We start from the raw sequence: 22,375 nt of genomic DNA, 5'->3' as shown, positions 1-22,375 counted from the left end.
AGGCCTACATTTAATTTTTTGTTTTATGAATCTTAAATTCATGTTGTAAAAATGGACTTAGGCTACACTGTAATCTACCTAATACTCCATAGGCCCTTTTCACGCCACCGGAAATGACACACTTCAGTCAAAATGCATTTGTTTTCAAGGTCAGTTTGTACTTCAGATTTCAAAGGTTGACTAAACCAATCTAATATCAAAGATAGTGATATAATTTTTCTGATCGACTGATGAATAACTAAAGCATGTAGCCTAATCAGAAGAGATGACAAAAGTCAGATTTTTTCAGATTGAATCTAGAAAGAGAAGGCCTGTACGATGCAGGCCTAGCACAATGGGCAGGCTTCTTAGACCATTGTTCTCTTGAAGATCGCCTATTCCTTGGGAAACAACAACTAACAACCACTCTAGTCATCAACAGGTAAATGGACGCGCTATTAGAAAGTTTGTGATGGTTTCAACGAACTACTAAGTGACTAGCCGCCATCTTGCATAGACCGGGACCCAACAGGTAATACAGGCCTACAAAAGTAGCTCACCTCACCTGCCTGAACTCTTGCCCAGATAACCAGCTCTCTTCTTCCCTCTGCTGGCTGCTACCTCTCCATGCAGTAATGTCACTGCTGGTCAAGAGGGCCACTGAGTCAACCTGACAGATAGCATGTTGTTACAGTAGGCTACATACAGTATGCGTACTGAGCATACACTCATAAAATGAATTATATACATCTTACTTTGTGTAAAGTTAGTTGTAATTATTACGAACATTTATGACTTGTTCGGGTGAAGAATTGTGTAAAGGATAAGTTACATAGCGATCTAACTAGATAGGCTGTGAACATAATTTCAAGCTAACTGTCAATGAAATATTTCTGAAAAACAGTCCAGTATCTGTGGCATTAAAAATGTCTGTAGTGTATATAGTTTATAGTTGAGGGGAAACGTTCAAGAAGTAGCAATAGGCATAGCCTATACGCAGTCTCCGCACCTAACTCAGTCGGGGTTTCAACTTACTGTTTAGAGTAAAACATTTGGTAGTGCATCAGGAGTTTTCCGCTTATGTCAGTCACTCAATTACGCTACATCAGCTAAAATGTTTTAGATTGCTAGGTAAGGTAGTCTAGCCAGCTATCTACACCTTGTAGTAGGCCTAATCTTTACCAAATTACTGACCGGGCACGCAGGGCATGTGCTCAGGGACCCCCATTCATTTTGTTAGTCACTCTCACACAGATATCATATGGATATGGCATAAGTTATGGCAAAATGTGTAGAATTACAGAAAATGTGCTTTAAAACTGCAACACTTTCTCTAAACCCATGGATTATTTTATTTTATTGCTGGAAATTAACTTTAACACTGCAACAATTACTTTTAACAATTTACACTGAACATTTTTACAAGAACACATTTACTGTAAGAACTGTGCAGATGTAAAGTTTGGTAACAGCATTTCGGTAAAATCTCCCTCCGTTTTTTATGTGACCACGTTTTCCAAACCTCTGTTAAATATATTTTCCAAATTAAGATTCAAAGATGTCTGCAGAAGGAATGGAGTGTCAGCCATGACATGGCACCTTGAATTGAACAACAGTAAGTGAAGTGGATTTACACCTGGTAACGGAATTGCGGTAATGGAATTTCATCATGGGTTCCTGATCTGTACTAGTGTCACGACTTCCTCCGAAGCTGCCTCCGCTCCTTGTTCGGGCAGGCTTCGGCGTTCGTCGTCACCGGCCTTCTAGCCACTGCCGCTCCTCATCTCATCATTCCATTTGTTTTGTCTTGTTTATTACACACACCTGGTTCATATCCCCTCATCAGTACCTGTATAAGTGTTCCCTCTGCCCCCTTGTCTTTGTATGTGATTGTTTATTGTGGAGGAGAGAGAAGCTCGGTGGAGCTCCGTGTATTTTGTATCGCCGGGAATATTCCCTGTGTGCCTTGTAATTTCCAGTGCGCCTGTTTTGCACACTGGAGTGTTTTTACGCATTTCTGCGTAACTCTGTGGTTCAGAATAAATCCTGTTATTCTGTGATTTACCCTCCTGCGCCTGACTCCTTCAAAATCCCCTTATCACAACTACACAGAAATGCATCATTATGGATATGAATGTCAATCTCTTCATGGTGATGTATCCTAACTAGGTACACAAAGATTGCCTCTAGATTGTAAACTGACATGGTCAAAACATATTGATGCAATGGTAGCTAAGATGGGGAGAGGTAGCTAAGATGGGGAGAGGTTTGTCCGTGATAAAGCGCTGCTCTGCTTTCTTGACATCACAATCAACAAAACAAGTCCTACAGGCCCTAGTTTTATCGCACCTGAACTACTGCCCAGTCATATGGTCAAGTGCTGCAAAGAGGGACATAGGCAAATTACAGTTGGCCCCAGAAAAGAGCAGCATAACTGGCCCTTAAATGTACACGAAAAGCTAACATCAATAACATGCATGTCAATCTCTCCTGGCTCAAAGTAGAGGAGATATTGACTGCATCACTACTTGCCTTTGTGAGAGGTATTGACGTGTTGAAAGCACCAAACTGTCTGTTCAAACAGACACCTATACATACCACACAAGACATGACACCAGGGGTCTCTTTACAGTCCCCAAGTCCATAACAGACTCTGGGAAACGCACAGTACTGCATAGAGCCATGACTACAAACACGCACACAAACACACACACATACGCACACACACTCTAACACACACACTCTACACACACACATTTTAAGATTGTAATATTGTAATATTGTTGTATTGTAGTATTGCAGAATTTATATTGTACATTTGTTATAATAGAGTAATAATCTGATTTCAAGTTTCAAGTTTTAATGTAATGTGCACAAGTACAGTGAAATGCCTTTCTTACAAGCCCTAAACCCAATAATGTCTCGTAATGATGTATTGTTTGATTCATAATGTGTTATGTAATTGTTTTAATCCTGTTTGGACCCCAGGAACAGTAGCTAATGCCTTCGCAGCAGCTAATGGGGATCCTAATAAATACTAAATACTAAGGTAGAAATATGCAATATCTTCCTTTGCATATTTGGGTATTATTCTACACACTGGATATTGTTTTAATGAGCTCCGCCCCCAAACAAGACCACATTTGGCTGGCCCCAAACGGACCAAATCTGAACCAATCATAGATGTCTATGTTTCACAAGTTTGGACATCAAAGTGCAGCACAGTAGAGCTCAGTAGAGTACAGTTCAGTACAGTACAGTAGAGTACAATAAAGTACAGCAGAGTACAGTACAGTAGAGTACAGTACAATACAGTACATTATAGTGTACTCCACTCTAGTGTGCTCTACTGTGTACTGTACTGAACTCTACTCTACAGTACAGGACTGTATTGAACTGTACCGTACTGAACTATACTTTACTCAACTTTTACTTTTTACTTTACTTTACTGTAATCTATTTTGCTCTAGTGTACTGCACACGCTCCAAACTTGTGAAACATAAACGTCTATGATTGGTTCAGATTTGGTCTGGTCCGCAATGGACCAGATGTGAACCAATCATGGACGTCTATTTTTGGCAAAATCAAGGCCGGTCCAGACCAAAAATCCACATCTGTGGATGCTGAAATTAAAGCCAGTCCGGACCGTACCAAAATACGACGTCTGTGTACGTTGAAATCAAGGCCGGGGCGACTGACCAAATTTCAACTATGTCGATGTGGGTAAGGATGTTGGTTATTGTAAATGGAATGGAAAGCTCATATGTAAGTGTCAGTACGAGTGTCTGTACGAGCCGGGAGAGAGAGAGAGAGAGAGGTAGAGAGAGGGGGAGAGAGAGGGAGAGAGAGACAGAGAGAGAGAGAGGTAGAGAGAGAGGGAGAGAGAGAGGTAGAGAGAGAGAGTTAGAGAGAGAGGGAGAGGTTGTCCAGACTGTTTTCACACTTGTTTTGAGCACCAGATGACAGAAATAGAAAGAAAACAGTTACAGTATGAGCTGAACATAACAGTATGCCAGTGGAAGGGAGGACTGTAGCAGATGAGCCAACTGTGGTTTGTGATTACTATGATTTACCATTGTAGCCAATTCAAATGCAGTTATTCTGTTGCAACTTTGGTAACAGAATTCATAGTTTTAATCACTTAATAATTCCTAAACCAAATAGATATCAGTAGAAACACAAAGACTAATTGGTAGGTCTACCTATAATTTTTAATTCTGTGAACTTTCATTATCCTCCCTCCTCATGAGGGAGAGAAACTAGAAAATATCTTAAAGATATGTTGGTTTTTGGTAATGGAATTTCAAGGAACAGGGCATTGTTTCTCAAACTTTCACAAAGCATTTTTTTCTTTTTACAAAATTACATGTAAGTGTTGATATTAGTTGGCAGGGGTCTTTACTTCCACATTATTGTGTTTTGATGTATTTCTAATACTTTTTAAACGCCCACAGCAGTAGAAATCCACTTTTTCGAGCTGAAAGAGATGGCCAGAGCTTACCCATGATGTCGCACAACGATTTTGGTCAATTTGGGCTTAAAGTGACAAATCCGAACTGCCCACTTCGTGCAAAGCCATGTGAATGCGGTGTCTTTTCGTATAATATGACATACAAATTATTTTCAGCCTACATTTTGTGTCAGGGCTGGGATTTATTTCAATGTTACCACCTACCAGCATTTATTAATCAGAAACAGCTGCAAAGTTATTCCTCTTAGTGACTGGGATAAGCCAAACAGCCTTGTGTCCACTTGGCCGCCTGAGGTATGGAGCAAATAAAAATAGGGGGTGCAAATGTACAGTATGTTTTTGCACCTGCACTTTTTGTTACCCGAAAATTACCATAATCCATTGGATAATTTGTCAATGTTCACTTCTTTTTGAGCTAGTCTGTATAAAACTATATACAGTTGAAGTCGGAAGTTTGTCACGGTTTCGGCCGAGGCTGCCTCTCTTCCTTGCTCGGGCAGGCTTCGGCGGTCGTCGTCTCCGGAGTACTAGCTGCCACCGTTGTATGTTTCGATGTTCGTTTGGTTTTGTCTTGATGTTGTACACCTGTTATCGTTTAGCGTTCATTATTGTCCTATAAGTTCTCGTTGTGTTTGTCAGGTGTTGTGTGTGATTGCGCTACTGTTGGTTGTCTGTGCTTCGTTGTTTCCTCCTCTGTTTGGAGAGGGTTCTCGCACATGTTAGTGCGCATTTTGTTTTACGCCTGTGTGCGTATTTACTCGCCTCCGGGCTTTTTGGCTCGTGTTCTAAGTGATTGTTCACTAAAGTCTTTTGGACTAAGTTTCTGCGTCCTGCGCCTGATTCCTGCACCACACCCACCTACAGCACCCACTGACAAAGTTTATATACACCTTAGCCAAATACATTTAAACTCAGTTTTTCACAATTCCTGACATTTAATCCTAGTAAAATTCCCAGTCTTAGGTCAGTTAGGATCACCACTTTATTTTAAGAATATAAATGTCAGAACAATAGTAGAGAGAATGATATATTTCAGCTTTTATTTATTTCATCACATTCCCAGTGGGTCAGAACTATTTGGTAGTATTGCCTTTAAATTGTTTAACTTGGGTCAAACGTTTCGGGTAGCCTTCCACAAGCTTCCCACAATAACTTGGGTGAATTTTGGCCCATTCCTCCTGACCGAGCTAGTGTAACTGAGTCATGTTTGTAGGCCTCCTTGCTCGCACACGCTTTTTCAGTTCTGCCCACAAATGTTCTATAGGATTGAGGTCAGGGCTTTGTGATGGCCACTCCAATACCTTGTCTTTGTTATCCTTAAGCCATTTTGCCACAACTTTGGAAGTATGCTTGGGGTCATTGTCAATTTGGAAGACCCATTTGCAACCAAGCTTTAACTTCCTGACTGATGTCTTGAGATGTTGCTTCAATATATCCACATAATTTTCCTTCCAAATGATGCCATCTATTTTGTGAAGTGCACCAGTCCCTCCTGCAGCAAAGCACCCCCACATCGTGATGCTGCCACCCCCGTGCTTCATGGTTGGGATGGAGTTCTTCGGCTTGCAAGCCTTCCCCTTTTTTCCTCCGAACATAACGATGGTCATTATGGCCAAACAGTTCTATTTTTGTTTCATCAGACCAGAGGACATTTCTCCAAAAAGTACGATCCTTGTCCCCATGTGCAGTTGCAAACCGTAGTCTGGTTTTTTAATGCCGGTTTTGGAGCAGTGGCTTCTTCCTTGCTGAGCGGCCTTTCAGGTTATGTCGATATAGGACTTGTTTTACTGTGGATATAGATACTTTTGTACCTGTTTCCTCCAGCATCTTCACAAGATCCTTTGCTGTTGTTCTGGGATTGATTTGCACTTTTCGCACCAAAGTACGTTGATCTGTAGGAGACAGAACGCGTCTCCTTCCTGAGCGGTATGACGGCTGCGTGGTCCCATGGTGTTTATACTTGCCTACTATTGTTTGTACAGATGAACGTGGTACCTTCAGGCGTTTGGAAATTGCTCCCAAGGATGAACCAGACTTGTGGAGGGGGTAGCATTTGCAAAGTCATCAACTGCTATTCTTTCAATTCAACCCAGAATTAAGCAGCAATTGGGGTTAAGTGCCTTGCTCACAGTGATGTGTATTCATGGATGCCAAGGGAAGCCACACTTCCCCCAAAAATTGACAAAAATATATATATATATATATTTGTGTTTTCCTAATTTTCCTTTAATTCGCAAGAGGCTGAATGTATCTCAACAAAGAAAGCATCCGAGAGAGCGAAACAGCGCCCCTCTGTCTCTGTATGTGTAGGCCATATATCTGATTCTGTCTGGTCATGAAGAGTATGACATTGTTGCCACCCATAGAATTGAATGCAAGGGAAACCAGCGAGCATTTGGCCTCCCTTAATAAAAAAAAGTATAAAATAATAGCCAATCAGCGTTGAGCTAAACTGAGTGCGCTCATCTGTGAATGGTCCTGGCGCCCCAAAAAAAATGTCATGGGGAAGCCAGTTTGGATTTGGCTTCTCTCCTATCACATCACATCAAGATAAATACGTCATTGACAGAAGCAACTTGAATTGTTGCATTTTGTTGTATTGTTGTCCTCCGGTGGATAGTTAGCTAAAATTGGCCATTTCCTAAATTAGTCATGGATGGAGATAGGGAATTGGACTTGTGGTTTTACTTAATTCTCCGTACTGGCCAATGATTAATATATGAAAAATATATGCCTTAATTTATAAAAAATATAGACTCCTTCATTTGACACCAGCTTTGACATGCTCCTATGAATTTCACATCTTGGTGCTCATGGGTCCTTTAACATGGAAATACCCAATAGGAAACTGATCTACTTTCAAACAGTCTTAGAATAGACTTATTAACACATCATTCTCACATTATTGGCTTCATGTTAGTCCATTGAGCGATTCCACGTCAGGAAGGCCCAAAAATATATTGGGTATCTCAGATTGTTCGGGCAATTCTCACTTAGGAACTCAATTGGGAGGAAGAATGTTTGATATGCATTTTACATTTGTATCACACCATTGTTTTGAAAATCATGATGAAAGTGAAAAATGTAGGCCCTTTTTAGACCTACACATGTTTCCTGTAAGACCCTATGATATGTGTATGATACAGACAACATCTTGATGTCATTATACTCCTTATAGTGTGCTCTAAAATAAGGAGTATGTCTAGATTACGAAAAAAATGCACATTAACTCTGGAAATTGGACATGTTTGAAGAGTATATTGTTCCAAACAACATGTCTAAAAAAGGGTACTTTTCAGATATTTATATTAATATTTTTTATGATAAATAAATTAATATGACTTTTTTTTTCTTCTTCAGAATGTAGACCTACTACATATTTTAGAGTACACTATAAGGAGTATAATGACAGCAAGATGTCTGTATCATGTATGGTTCATGGATCATAGGGTCTTACAAGAGGCATGTGTAGGTCTAAAAAAGGGCCTAAAATGGCCACTTTCATCATGATTTTCTCAAAAATGCTTTGTGATACAAATGTACAAAGAATATCAAACATCCTTCCTCCCGGTTTATACGAGATAATTGCCAGAACAACCTAAGATACCAAAAATAGTTTTGGGACTTTCTGCTGTGGAATGGCCCTATTCCTAACCGAGGTGTGAGGAGAAAATCTAGCGTTTTATAGTAGATCCCTAATCTACTATACTGACCAGTTGTATCCAATCAGAAAGAGACACATTACCAGGGTAGGATTAGATCTACATAGCTGTTCTCTATGATCTGTGTGTTTGATCAGTGTCTAACTCAGGCAGTGAGTATTTCTTCCTCTTTCTTTGAAGGCAGTTTTAGTTTTCAGTAATAGTTTAGGTTCTTCTGGGTTTTGTGTTTGTGAAGCCCTTGGTATAAATGGGGGCAATCTCTGAAATAAATATAATTGTCACATCTTGTGCCAGAGAAATTCCCTTTCCAAACGAGCAATTTGGAGCCTACGCCTGCCATGGAAAATCTGCCTTCAATTTGCCGCTCTGACGGCTTTGCATGCACTCTCACTCTCCGCCTCTCTCTTTTGCTCATACAAACATAATGTAGGGGCTCACAGGCGTACAGTGATAAGCACTCACAATCTGTTTCTCTCTCTTTCTTTTTCTCTCTCTCTTTCTCACACACACACACACACACACACACACACACACACACACACACACACACACACACACACACACACACACACACACACACACACACACACACACACACACACACACACACACACACACACACACACACACACACACACACACACACACACACACACACTGCTAGATTAAGCTGGCATGTGGACCCCAGAGTTATTTTTTCTCTCAATTATTCATTTAGTATAAGTGGCAGGCTCATTAAGAAATGCTTTTATTATCTTTATTAAACACGTTCTGAAGATCGCGATCCCCAACTGATTTGTTTCTTTATTATTGAATGGGAAGGTTACAGTAATTTCCATTTACTGCTACAGGTCCTCTGGACTTTTGCTTGAGGGTTGCCTCCTGAACTATGCTGAATAGAACGTTTCAATACTTCGTTTCTGAACATTTAGGCCTATTTCTGGCAATAGACCTAGCTACTATGTGCAGGACTGAGACAAGTTTTGAATGGCATCCATTTCCAACATATCCACACACACGTGTGCGTGTGTGTGTGTGTTATTCACATGTAAATTTAACAAGATTAATCAGTACTTGTGATTAGAATCCAAATCCTGACACGTGACTTTAGGGTGATTTAATACTTATCATTGTAACAGCTACAGTGTACATCCACATGGAAATCATACATATGTGTGGTCCTATGTATGCATTGAATATGTGGATGAAAATAAATGCATGCTATTTCATATAGAATTTGCAACAAATCATATGGTAACATTTTATATTAAGGTCCCTTAATAAAACATTTATAAACAGTTTGTAAAGAGTTTACTTACCATTTATTAATCACTGTTCCTACATTTGTAAATGTCAATAAGCAATCTCTAAATAGTTTTCAAACACTATTTAAAATGATTTATTAATGATTTATAAGATCATTAATAAAGTGTTTGATTATAGTAAGTTCACAATTTGTTAATGATTAACAATGTCCTACTAATGTACTTATAAACCAGTTATAAAGAGTTATTGTTAACTCATAAGACTATTTATAAGGTATTTGTTAATGGTTGAATAATACTTTGACTCACCATTTATTACATGTATTTTATATATGTCATGAATGGCATATTTATTCATTGTTAATGCGTGCATTTGTAAATGTGAGTACATGTACTTACTAATACATCTGTTGATGATTAATGTAGATCCTTATAAACCATTGACTAATTATTTATACATTTTTTTTACCGGTGCTCTTTCCATGACATAGACTGACCAGGTGAATCCAGGTGAAAGCTATGATCCCTTATTGATGTCACTTGTTAAATCCACTTCAATCAGTGTAGATGAAGGGCAGGAGACAGGTTAAAGGACTTTTAAGCCTTGAGACAATTGAGACATGGATTGTGTATGTGTGCCATTCAGAGGGTGAATGGGCAAGACAAAATATTTAAGTGCCTTTGAACGGGTATGCTAGTAGATGCCAGGAGCACCAGTTTGTGTCAAGAACTGCAACACTGCTGGGGTTTTCACGCTAAACAGTTTCCCTTGTGTATCAAGAATGGTCCACCACCAAAAGGACATCCAGCCAACTTGACACAAGTGTGGGAAGCATTGGAGTCAACATGGGCCAGCATCCCTGTGGAACACTTTTGACACCTTTTAGAGTCCATGCCCCGACGAATTGAGGCTGCTCTGAAAGCAAAAGTGGGTGGGGGCGGGGGTGAGTGTGTGCTGTGTGCATGTATGCGTGCATGTGTGCATGGTGTGTGACATTGTGTTTCAGTTCTCCATGGAGTCTTTGCATTGCTCCGAGGGGAGCAGGAAGGAATGTGATGCATTTCCTGTTTGGTGAGTTCTCTGCCACAGACCTCTGCCACATGACAACCTCCTCACACACGGTTCTCCACGGAAACAAGAGAACTGATAAGTAACCAAACAAATTCAATGGAAGGGTATGTTAGGAATGGTGTAATATTAACAGTCAGGTGAAAATGTCAGACCTGTCATATGTGTCACCGACTATTATGACAACATCAAACAAACTGCAGGACTGATGACAGACTAAGAGAAACGTGATATGACAGGCACACACATGCCTTCATGTGCACGCATACACTCACAGGGCACACACACCTGAATTCAATGATTCAGCCCAAGCCTAATAGGAGTTGGAAGTGAAGTGAGATGTGAATACCTGTGAAGTAATGGGACTTCTCACAGGAACTAACTGCTGACTGGCTGTGTTTCCATCCACAGGGATTGGCTCTGCAGCCAGGCCACTGGGCCAATGTGTAGAGCAATGCTGCCCTATTATACATGTACTATACTAGCTGCAGCTGGATACATTATGAGCTGGCCTCTGGAGAGTATAATAACCCTATGGAGGGAAAATCACTATGCAACTAGGATATTGTGTGTGTGTGTGTGTGTGTGTGAGTGCTCGGCTTGTGCTCTTTGGAATAGTTGAAGTTTGAAAGTCTAAAAGTTATGGAGAGAGTTAGAGAGAGCACAGTAGTCCAGTAATTCCCTGCTCTGTTACAGTTATGTAACCTAGTCTCCTCGAGTCTCCTGTTATTTCCCCAGAACCTCTAAGTTATTCATATCTCCGTTCTTTATGAGTGTGCAGGAAGAGGAAATACACAGAGGCTATTTTGGGTTTAATAATGACATCCAAGGACTGCAGCTAGCAATGGATAGAAATGTTTGCAACATCCCTTTGGTTTCAATGTTAGATTATTGAATATTTACAAGCATCAAGAAGTGGCAATGATGGAGTACTTCTTACTCTAATGACAGCAGTACAGCAAAACAGCTCCTATTTGTCACAGTTGAATTGAAACACAACACAACATCTTTGCTTCTGTAACAGAGGTGGTTCGGTGAACCACGCAAACCACACATGATGTAACCTTGCCTGAGACCTGAAGACGTGCAATAGCTTCCAGAATAGTCCCTAGGCTTTAGCTCAGTGGACTAAAATACCATTTTAGCGATGGGAGACCCAGGTTTGAACCCAGTCAGTAACACTTCCATATACATAAACCTCTTTCTGTCTTTGTTCCCATATGCAGATGACTGACCAACTGACCTGATTCCAGTGCCATGGTAATTACTCCTGTGGGCTAATTTCCTGTAGGCTAAATCAATACCACCGACATCCATCCGGTCCCCGCCTCCACACACAACCTACTGTACATGTTGTTGTTGCCTTCAGTCACTACGCAGGTTTCCATCGATCCAGGTTTATTAGACAAAATCAATGTCGCAAAAAATCTTTGCGACATGTGTAATGGAAATGGCAGATATAGGTGAAATCTTCTAAAGATCGACAACATTTTCTTTATTGCAACAAATTATGATGGAAACTGTGTATTTCGAAGAAAATGATGATTGGTGAATAATTTTGAAGGTACGCAGGACATGTGACTATAACGTTCCACTCCACATTTAATTATAAATGCCTACTGCTTGCAAAATCTATTTTTTTTCAACTATACAAATTATGTTTTTTACGGAGTCATTGCACGGGGCGCGCTTCTTCACAACATTGGATCTCAGGAGCGCGTACAACCTGGTGCGTATCCGGGAGGGAGATGAGTGGAAGACAGCATTCAGTACCACCTCTGGGCACTATGAGTACCTCGTCATCAGTCTACCAATCCTTTGTTGATGATATTTTCAGGGACCTGCACGGACAGGGTGTAGTGGTGTGTATTGAAGACATTCTCATATACTCCGCTACACGGGCCGAGCATGTGTCACTGGTGCGTCAAGTGCTTGGTCGACTATTGGAGCATGACCTGTATGTGAAGGCAGGTTATGTTGTTTTACGTTACCTACGAGTAAAGTACGTTTTTCGATTAGCTCTGTGTCCTGCGCCTGACTTGTCCTACCGCATCACACTGACACCCTGACAGGAAGTTTACATACACCTTAGCCAAATACATTTAAACTCAGTTTTTCACTATTCCTGACATTTAATCCTAGTAAAAATTCCCTTTTGTACGCCAGTTAGGATCACCACTTTATTTTAAGAATGTGAAATGTCAGAATAATAGTAGAGAGAAGGATTTATTTCAGCTTTTATTTCTTTCATCACATTCCCAGTGGGTCAGTAGTTTACATACACTCAATTAGTATTTGGTAGCATTGCCTTTAAATAGTTTAACTTAGGTCAAACGTTTCGGGTAGCCTCCCACAAGCTTCCCACAATAAGTTGGGTGAATTTTGGCCAATTCCTCCTGACAGAGCTGGTGTAACTGAGTCAGGTTTGTAGGCCTCCTTGCTCGCACACGCTTTTTCAGATCTGCCCACACATTTTCTATAGGATTGAGGTCAGGGCTTTGTGATGGCCACTCCAATACCTTGACTTTGCTGTCCTTAAGCCATTTTGCCACAACTTTGGAAGTATGCTTGGGGTCATTGACCCATTTGCGACCTAGCTTTAACTTCCTGACTGATGTCTTGAGATGTAGCTTCAATATATCCACATAATTTTCCTTCCTCATGATGCCATCTATTTTGTGAAGTGCACCAGTTCCTCTTGCAGCAAAGCACCCCCACAGCATGATGCTGCCACCCCCATGCTTCACAGTTGGGATGGTGTTCTTCAGCTTGCAAAACCCCCTTTTTCCTCCAAACATAACGATGGTCATTATGGCCAAACAGTTCTATTTTTGTTTCAACAGACCAGAGGACATTTCTCTAAAAAGTACGATCTTTGTCCCCATGTGCAGTTGCAAACCGTAGTCTAGTTTTTAAAAAAGTTTTTTATGGTGGTTTTGGAGCAGTGGCTACTTCCTTGCTGAGCGGCCTTTCAGGTTATGTCGATATAGGACATGTTTTACTGTGGATAGAGATACGTTTGTACCTGTTTCCTCCAGCATCTTCACAAGGTCCTTTGCTGTTGTTCTGGGATTGATTTGCACTTTTCGCACCAAATACGTACACCTCTAGGAGACAGAACGCATCTCCTTCCTGAGCGGTATGATGGCTGCGTGGTCCCCATGGTGTTTATACTTGCGTACTATTGTTTGTACAGATGAACATGGTACCTTCAGGCGTTTGGAAATTGCTCCCAAGAATGAACCAGACTTGTGGAGGTCTACAATCTTTTTTCTGAGGTCTTGGCTGATTTCTTTTAATTTTCCCATGATGTCAAGCAAAGAGGCACTGAGATTGAAGGTAGGCCTTGCAATTCATCCACAGGTACACCTCTAATTGACTGAAATGATGTCAATTAGCTTGTCAGAAGCTTCTAAAGCCATGACATCATTTTCTGGAATTTTCCAAGCTATTTAAAGGCACAGTCAACTTAGTGTATGTACACTTCTGACCCACTGGAATTGTGATACAGTGAATTATAAGTGAAATAATCTGTCTGTAAACATTTGTTGGAAAAATGACTTGTGTCATGTACAAAGTAGATGTCCTAACCGACTTGCCAAAACTGTAGTTTGTTAACAAGACATTTGTGGAGTGGTTGAAAAAAAAAAGAGTTTTAATGACTCCAACTGAATATATACAGTCTCTACCTCAATTACCTCGAACCTCTGCACATCGACTCGGTACTGGTACCCTGTGTATATAGCCAAGATGTCGTTACTCATTGTGTATTTAGTCCTTGTGTTATTATTTTTCTATATTTTTCTCTTTGCATTGTTGGAAAGGGCCCTTAAGTAAGGCATTGTTGGGAAGGGCCCGTAAGTAATAATTTCACTGGTAATCTACACCTGTTGTTTACGAAGCATGTGACAAATACACATTTGATTTGATTTTAAATAACATAGTAAATGTAAATCTGTGACACTGAAATTATTATGATATGTTACGTTTGGTATGGTTACATAAGACAGAAGGTTACTTAAGCCAAAAATGAAAGGAGGGAGGTTGGTCGGAGAGGATGAGTAGGCGTATAACGCGAACATCTAGCAACCGAAAGGTTGTGTGTTCGAATCACATCACGGACAACTTGAGCATATTAGCAACTTTGCAAATACTTACTATTTTTAGCTAATTTGCATGTCAGCTAATCCTAACCCTAATGCTAACCCTAACCCCTAACCCTAATTCCTAATCCTAACCTTAGCCTTAACCCTAACCCCTAGCCTAGCTAACATTAGCCAGCTAGCCACCTAGCTAACATTAGTCACAAAAAATTACAATTCTTAATATATAAGTATTGCAAATGACGTATTGTACAAATTGCAATTCTTAACATATCATACGAATTGTAATTCGGAAAATATCATACGGAATGGATAAAGGACATCCACAAATTAATACAAAACATAAGAAATGTAATATATCATACCCCTAAATCCAGGTTGCAGCCAGCATTTCAGATCTACAGGAGTGCACGTTTCACCATGGCATGGACCGTGGGGATATGTTAACACATGAGAATTATTAGAATATGGCAAATATCAGTCAAATATTGCATTATATCCACGCTGGCTTTCGCAGGCTACCCGAGACATGAAACAGATAGGTGGGAGCAGAGGTGGCACCAAAGGTCCCAGAGTGGTGTGGCGAAGAAAACATTTTTCTAATCAGGTCACATGGTTTTAAAACACTCCTGAAAAAATTCCTGGCCATGTGGAGGATGAAAACCCTGTCAATCTGCAGCAACCTTGTACATGTTCATATTAATTATATTTTTAAGAAGGACTAGGGGGGTTTCCTGTACACAGACACAGAGAAAGCAACATGATTGGACAATAAAACTCACAGGGCTGAGCTTGCTTTATGCAGGTTTGCATTGTGTAGTCCTGCCCTATGCAACTGTAGAGATATTTATTTTACCTATATTTAAACATTTTTTTAAAGAGCAATTTTCAGGATGTCTCCTGGTCTGACAAACACCGCTGGGATTCCCTTTATAATCCGTGATAGTTTGGCAAACCCTGACACATCTGACGAGCGTCAGAGCCGGCGTGGTAGGATTCAATCTTAGTCCTGTATTGATGTTTTTACTGTTTGATGGCTCGTTAGAGGTCGTAGCGGGTTTAATTACAAGCTTCCAGATTAGTGTCCCCCTCCTTGAAAGCGGCAGCTGTAGCCTTTAGCTCAGTGCGGATGTCTGAGGAAGGCACTAGAAATGTTGTCAAACACTCCAGCCACCCTAGTCATAGACTGTTCTCTCTGCTACCACAGAGCAAGCAGGACCGATGCCTGGCACCAACACCTGAACAGTTTCTACCCACAACCCATAAGTCTGCTAAATAGTTTAAATAATTAACCAATAGCTACCTGGACTATCTGCACTGACCCTTTTTGCACTAACTCTTTTGACTCATCACATACGCTGCTGCTACTGTCCTGAGTGGCGCAGTGGTCTAAGGCACTGCATCGCAGTGCTAACTGTGTCACTAGAGATCCTGGTTCGAATCCAGGCTCTGTCGCAGCCGGCCGCGACCGGGAGACTCATGGGCGGCGCACAATTGGCCCAGCGTCGTCCAGGGTAGGGGAGGGAATGGCCGGCAGGGATGTAGCTCAGTTGATAGAGCATGGCGTTTGCAACGCCAGGGTTGTGGGTTTGATTCCCACGGGGGGTCAGTATAAAAAAAAAAATATAAAAAAAAATGTATTCACTAACTGTAAGTCGCTCTGGATAAGAGCGTCTGCTAAATGACTAAAATGTAAATGTAAATGTATTTATTTATTCTGTTGCCTACTCACTTTATCCCTACCTACATGTACATATCTACCTCAATTACCGTGTACCCCTGCACATCGACTCAGTACTGGTACCCCATGTATATAACCTAGTTATTATTAATCATTCTGTATTTATTCCATTCCTCATATTATTATTTTTATTTTATTTCTCTTCTTGTCTCTCTGGATTGTTGGGAAGGGCCCACCAGTAAGCATTTCACTGTTAGTCTACACCTGTTGTTTACGAAGCATGAGAAATACGATTTGATTTGATTTGAGTCTGTGAATGCAAAGGTAGGCATAGGAACACTGAGCAGAGCATTAAAAGCTTATAGGCTAACATTAACTTAGGAACATAGCCATCAATTAGGCCTAGTACTACATCCATGTTTGTAAAATGTTATGGTAAATCTGTTATTTTTACATTTAATTCATAGAATAAACTAGTAAAAAACCCATCGGATCCTTTTTTGTTCTCTCATCGATGAGTCTTTGCATGCGCGCAATGGTCCTCACCCGCGGGCGAATGGGACTCACAATTGATTCCTGAGTCCGGCTTCCTTTGATCTCGGTGCACATGTACAGACGAAGTGCATAATGTGACGCATGCGAAATCAGCCAGCATTTATTGGACGGTGGGGGCCACTGACAGCTACCGACCAATTTTAACAAACTGAACGCATCTGCCGCCTTTGTTCAACATTTCGCGGATTCTGTGAGATATTCGGTACCTTGCTTGGAGAAATTCGGTTGGATGATATTAACGGATATTAACGGATTTAGGTGAGGCGCGAAGATTCCGCCGGGAGGATTCCCCTGTGATAAATCAGTATGGATTGGACAGTATCAGAAGGCAGTTTGAGAGAAATTGAAAGGTACTGTAGGCTATACCATCTAATCAGGCATTGCAATGCTATAAATAGATGATTGATGATTCAACTGAGCAGATATTCATTGCATTACAAAGTCATCTGTGAGTGCATTGCAATTTGTTTTTTTCATGCAAAGATGCTCTTTCGAAAATGATATATTTTGCACTCTGAAATTAAGAACTATAATGTTCTCCTAATTTATCAACATTAATATTACATGGAGGATTGTGCCCAATGTGGTTGTGCAAGTTTGTAAGCTACTTGAGAGTGTTTCCTGTTGTAATTATTGACATTTTAGAAATGTGTTCAGTTGACAGCTGCAATCTATCTCTTGCATTTTCAGTCATTACATTCCTTGTTCTAATCTAAAAGGGTAGCATACACTATATTCAAAATAATGTTGCATTATTATACAGATTATTATTGTTGTATAAAAGGTGCATTAATATCATTTTGAGTGAAATAGTGGCTTCCCTAAGCCATATATAATTTACTGGCACACTGGGCTAAAACACTCAGGTGTTGTCAGTACTAGAGGGGAGGTTTCGGAACAGGGGTCTGTCTGTTTGTCTAACCCATGTCCATTAGATCTCTGATGTACTTTGACCTGGTCTGGCCCTCTACCAGCTAATCTTGGAACCCAGAACCTATGTGTGCTGGCTGGCCAGCTCTACTAGCCAGCTTACTCCCCTTAACCTTAATGATGTAGTGTGGACTATATCAATCAATCCCCCCACCCATTTTAAACCTTGTTTTAAAATAGATCAGTAATACTTACTGAACGGCCAAGCTTGCATTTTAACAGTTGGCTAACATTGATGCAAACCTTGTTGCTGTACACTTGTTGTCATCGTAGCAAGCTCACCCATTACAGCTGTATGGAGCTCCACACATTGGAAGTGTTAAAGGCTCTCATTAACAGCTTGTAAAAATGTGACACAATGAATTAGACAGTAGGCTACATCTCTCCCTCTATCAACACAGGGAAGGTAGCAGTAACAGACCTAGCTGGTTCTAATCAGTAGGATCTACACGAGCTTCATTCAGTACAGATGGCCAGACACACAGCTGAGCTCAACTCAGAGAAGCATATTATCTACTCTCCTCAGATCAGGTGTGTGTGTGTGTGTGTGTGTGTGCGTGTGAGTGCGTGTGTGTGTGGGCTTGTAGTAAAACATATGCTGTGTGTGTGTGTGTATGTGTGTGTGTGTGTGTGTGTGTGTGTGTGTGTGTGTGTGTGTGTGTGTGTGTGTGTGTGTGTGTGTGTGTGTGTGTGTGTGTATGTGTGTGTGTGTGTTTGTGTGCTGCTAACAATGCTTGATGGCAACTTATTGGTACTGCACTGTCCGACTCCAGCACAAAGAAATAGAATAACATAGAATAGAATCTCATTCTGTTTCTATGGTCCAGACCAGCGCCATACATACAATAGTAGTATGGGTCTGGTCCAGACTGTCATTTTCCATGGCAGTGTCACTCTGAATCCACCCTTCTTAGCTTCTTGAATAGGAAGTTGTTCTTTTTCTGGAACCTTTTGGTGACTCAAGGTTTTCTGTCTGTCAGTGGGCTGCTGTCATAGCAGCTGGTTCAGAGCAGCTGTTTAAACACAGTAGCAGAGGTGATGGGGAAGAGGGAGGGGTGGAGGTTGAGTGGTCAGGGTAATTACAGTGACCTAGTTGCAGTAGTGCTAGACCAATACTGCTGTCTCTCTCTCTCTCTCTCTCTCTCTCTCTCTCTCTCTCTCTCTCTCTCTCTCTCTCTCTCTCTCTCTCTCGCTCTATCTCTCTCTCTCTCTCTCTCTCTCTCTCTCTCTCTCTCTCTCTCTTCTCTCTCTCTCTCTCTCTCTCTCTCTCTCTCTTCTCTCTCTCTCTCTCTCTCTCTCTCTCTCTCTCTCTCTCTCTCTCTCTCTCTCTCTCTCTCTCGCTCTATCTCTCTCTCTCTCTCTCTCTCTCTCTCTCTCTCTCTCTCTCTCTCTCTCTCTCTCTCTCTCTCTCTCTCTCTCTTTAGCTTTCTTTCTTTCTTTCTCGATCTCTTTCTTTTTATATCTCTATATTTCTCTATCTCTCTCTTTTTCTCTCACGACAGATCATAGGTTGACTTGCAAGGCCTCTGTTATAGAAAGTTATAGAAACTATTGCATTGTCTGAAATTTCTCAGTGCAATGACTGATCAGTCATTTTGGTTCCATTTATTGAACCAATATTGGTTCAATAAATCATGATATCATGTCTCTGAGAATCAACAGAAGGTCAGTAGTGGTTTTTTCACACCTTACCTCTTGGCCTGAATTGACCTGACCTGGGATTGGAGACTCTTCTCAGAGCTGTGTGAGATTTCACATGGCCAGCAGAAACACTGCAGGCAGGGAGTGTAACCATGATTGGGATGAAATCAATAGTTATGATGATGACGACAATGTCTGCAACGCGACGACGATCTAACATCATGAAAGAAAAGAACGAGTTGAAGGAATGGGAAAAACCACAAGAACAAGTATATTATATGATAGACACATTAAATCATATACACAGTGAGGTTTTTTGATGGTTACATAACATGATAACAGCACAGCACAAAAACAGTGCAAATAAATCCCAATGTTCTCCTCCTCCTCCCCTGTACAGACATGCAGTGCTGCAGGGGCATAGCTATCTGGAGCCTGCCCAACCTACATGTGGGCGCCTCCTCTCTTCTCCCCTGTTCCACACTGGTTAGACTTGTGGAATGTCAGACAGGTATGTGAGTTGGAGAGAGCAGATGCGTCAGAGAGGGGGGTGAGAGAGAGGGGAGGAAGAGAGACAGAGAGAGAGCGGGCCGGGAGAGAGAGAAAGAGAGAGAGCGAGAGAGAGAGAGAGAGAGAGAGAGAGAGAGAGAGAGAGAGAGAGAGAGAGAGAGAGAGAGAGAGAGAGAGAGAGAGAGAGAGAAAGAGAGAGGGAGGGAGGGAGGGGAGGCCAGGGAGGGAGGGAGGGAGGGAGGGAGGGAGGGAGGGAGGGAGGGAGGGAGGGAGGGAGGGAGGGAGAGGGAGGGGGGAGGGGAGGGAGGGAGACATACAGTTCCAGTCAAAAGTTTGGATACACCTACTCATTCAAGGGAAAACCTCAAGACTATGAAATCACACATATGGAACCATGTAGTAACCAAAAAAGTGTAAACACTTTGTCTTCTCAACGGTTCTATCAGTATAGCATGCTTAGGTGACAGCCATAGCTTCTCTTAGCCTACGATAAAATACATGATAAAACAATAAATTGATGGTTTTTCCACCATTATTACGTAAGGTATCTATAGTGAAAGGTTTCTTTAGAGCGACACCACAGATCTGTCACCTGTGTATGTGCATGACTTACAGTGAGCCATCCAGCGATCACTGTTTTCAGTTGGAGAGGAGATAATTTCCTGATCCCCTGTTTTACCTGCGGCCTGCCTGCAAGCCTCTCTGAACCTGTCTGTTTCATACACACACACACACACACACACACACACACACACACACACACACACACACACACACACACACACACACACACACACACAAACACAACACACACACACACACACACACACACACACACATACAGTTGAAGTCAGAAGTTTACATACACTTAGGTTGGAGTCATTAAAACTTGTTTTTCAACCACTCCACAAATTTCTTGTTAACAAACTATAGTTTTGGCAAGTCGGTTAGGACATCTACTTTGTGCATGACACAAGTGATTTTTCCAACAATTGTTTACAGACAGATTATTTCACAATTCCTGTGGGTCAGAAGTTTACATGCACTGTTGACTGTGCCTTTAAACAGCTTGGAAAATTCCAGAAAATGATGTCATGGCTTTAGAAGGTTCTGATAGGCTAATTGACATAATTTGAGTCAATTGGAGGTGTATCTGTGGATGTATTTCAAGGCCTACCTTCAAACTCAGTGCCTCTTTGCTTGACATCATGGGAAAATCAAAAGAAATCAGCCAAGACCTCAGAAAAAATATTGTAGACCTCCACAAGTCTGGTTCATCCTTGGGAGCAATTTCCAAACACCTGAAGGTACCACGTTCATCTGTACAAACAATAGTACGCAAGTATAAACACCATGGGACCACGCAGCCGTCATACCGCTCAGGAAGGAGACGCATTCTGTCTCCTAGAGATGAACGTACCTTGGTGCGAAAAGTGCAAATCAATCCCAGAACAACAGCAAAGGACCTTGTGAAGATGCTGGAGGAAACAGGTACAAAAGTATCTCTATCCACAGTAAAACGAGTCCTATATCGACATAACCTGAAAGGCTGCTCAGCAAGGAAGAAGCCACTGCTCCGAAACCGCCATAAAAAAGCCAGACTACGGTTTGTAACTGCACATGGGGACAAAGATCGTACTTTTTGGAGAAATGTCCTCTGGTCTGTTGAAACAAAAATATAACTGTTTTTTAAATAAATAAAATGTTTAACTAGGTAAGTAAGTTAAGAACAAATTCTTATTTACAATGACGGCCTACACCGGCCAAACCCGGACGACGCTGGGCCAATTGTGCGCCGCCCTATGGGACTCCCAATCACAGCCAGTTGTGATACAGCCTGGAATCGAACCAGTGGGTCTGTAGTGACGCCTCAAGCACTGAGATGCAGTGCCTTAGACCGCTGCGCCACTGTTTGGCCATAATGACCATTGTTATGTTTGGAGGAAAAAGGGGGAAGCTTGCAAGCCGAAGAACACCATCCCAACCATGAAGCACGGGGGTGGCAGCTTCATGCTGTGGGGGTGCTTTGCTGCAGGAGGGACTGGTGCACTTCACAAAATAGATCGCATCATGAGGAAGGAAAATGATGTGGATATATTGAAGCAACATCTCAAGACATCAGTCAGGAAGTTAAAGCTTGGTCACAAATGGGTCTTCCAAATGGACAATGACCCCAAGCATACTTCCAAAGTTGTGGCAAATGGCTTAAGGACAACAAAGTCAAGGTATTGGAGTGGCCATTACAAAGCCCTGACCTCAATTCTACATAAAATGTGTGGGCAGAACTGAAAAACGTGTGCGAGCAAGGAGGCCTACAAACCTGACTCAGTTACACCAGCTCTGTCAGGAGGAATGGGCCAAAATTCACCCAACTTATTGTGGGAAGCTTGTGGAAGGCTACCCGAAACGTTTGACCCAAGTCAAACAATTTAAAGGCAATGATACCAAATACTTATTGAGTGTATGTAAACTTCTGACCCACTGGGAATGTGATGAATGAAATAAAAG

The 22,375-nt window shown here is 41.4% G+C and overlaps 1 pseudogene across 1 annotated transcript in view; it reads left to right on the top strand.

Moving 5' to 3' along the window:
• The window catches only part of LOC311149165, a 133,201-nt pseudogene extending 112,883 nt beyond the window's left edge, over window positions 1-20,318 (top strand). Inside the window, exons 5-6 of the transcript in view lie at window positions 19,913-19,942; window positions 20,314-20,318. The product of the transcript in view is annotated as an uncharacterized misc_RNA (transcript). The remainder of the gene's footprint in view (window positions 1-19,912; window positions 19,943-20,313) is intronic.
• The last annotated feature ends 2,057 nt before the right edge of the window (window positions 20,319-22,375 follow it).

This window comes from Coregonus lavaretus (assembly GCF_964263955.1).
Source record: "Coregonus lavaretus genome assembly, chromosome: 21".
NCBI lineage: Eukaryota > Metazoa > Chordata > Actinopteri > Salmoniformes > Salmonidae > Coregonus > Coregonus lavaretus.
This window is presented reverse-complemented; position numbering and strand designations above follow the sequence as displayed.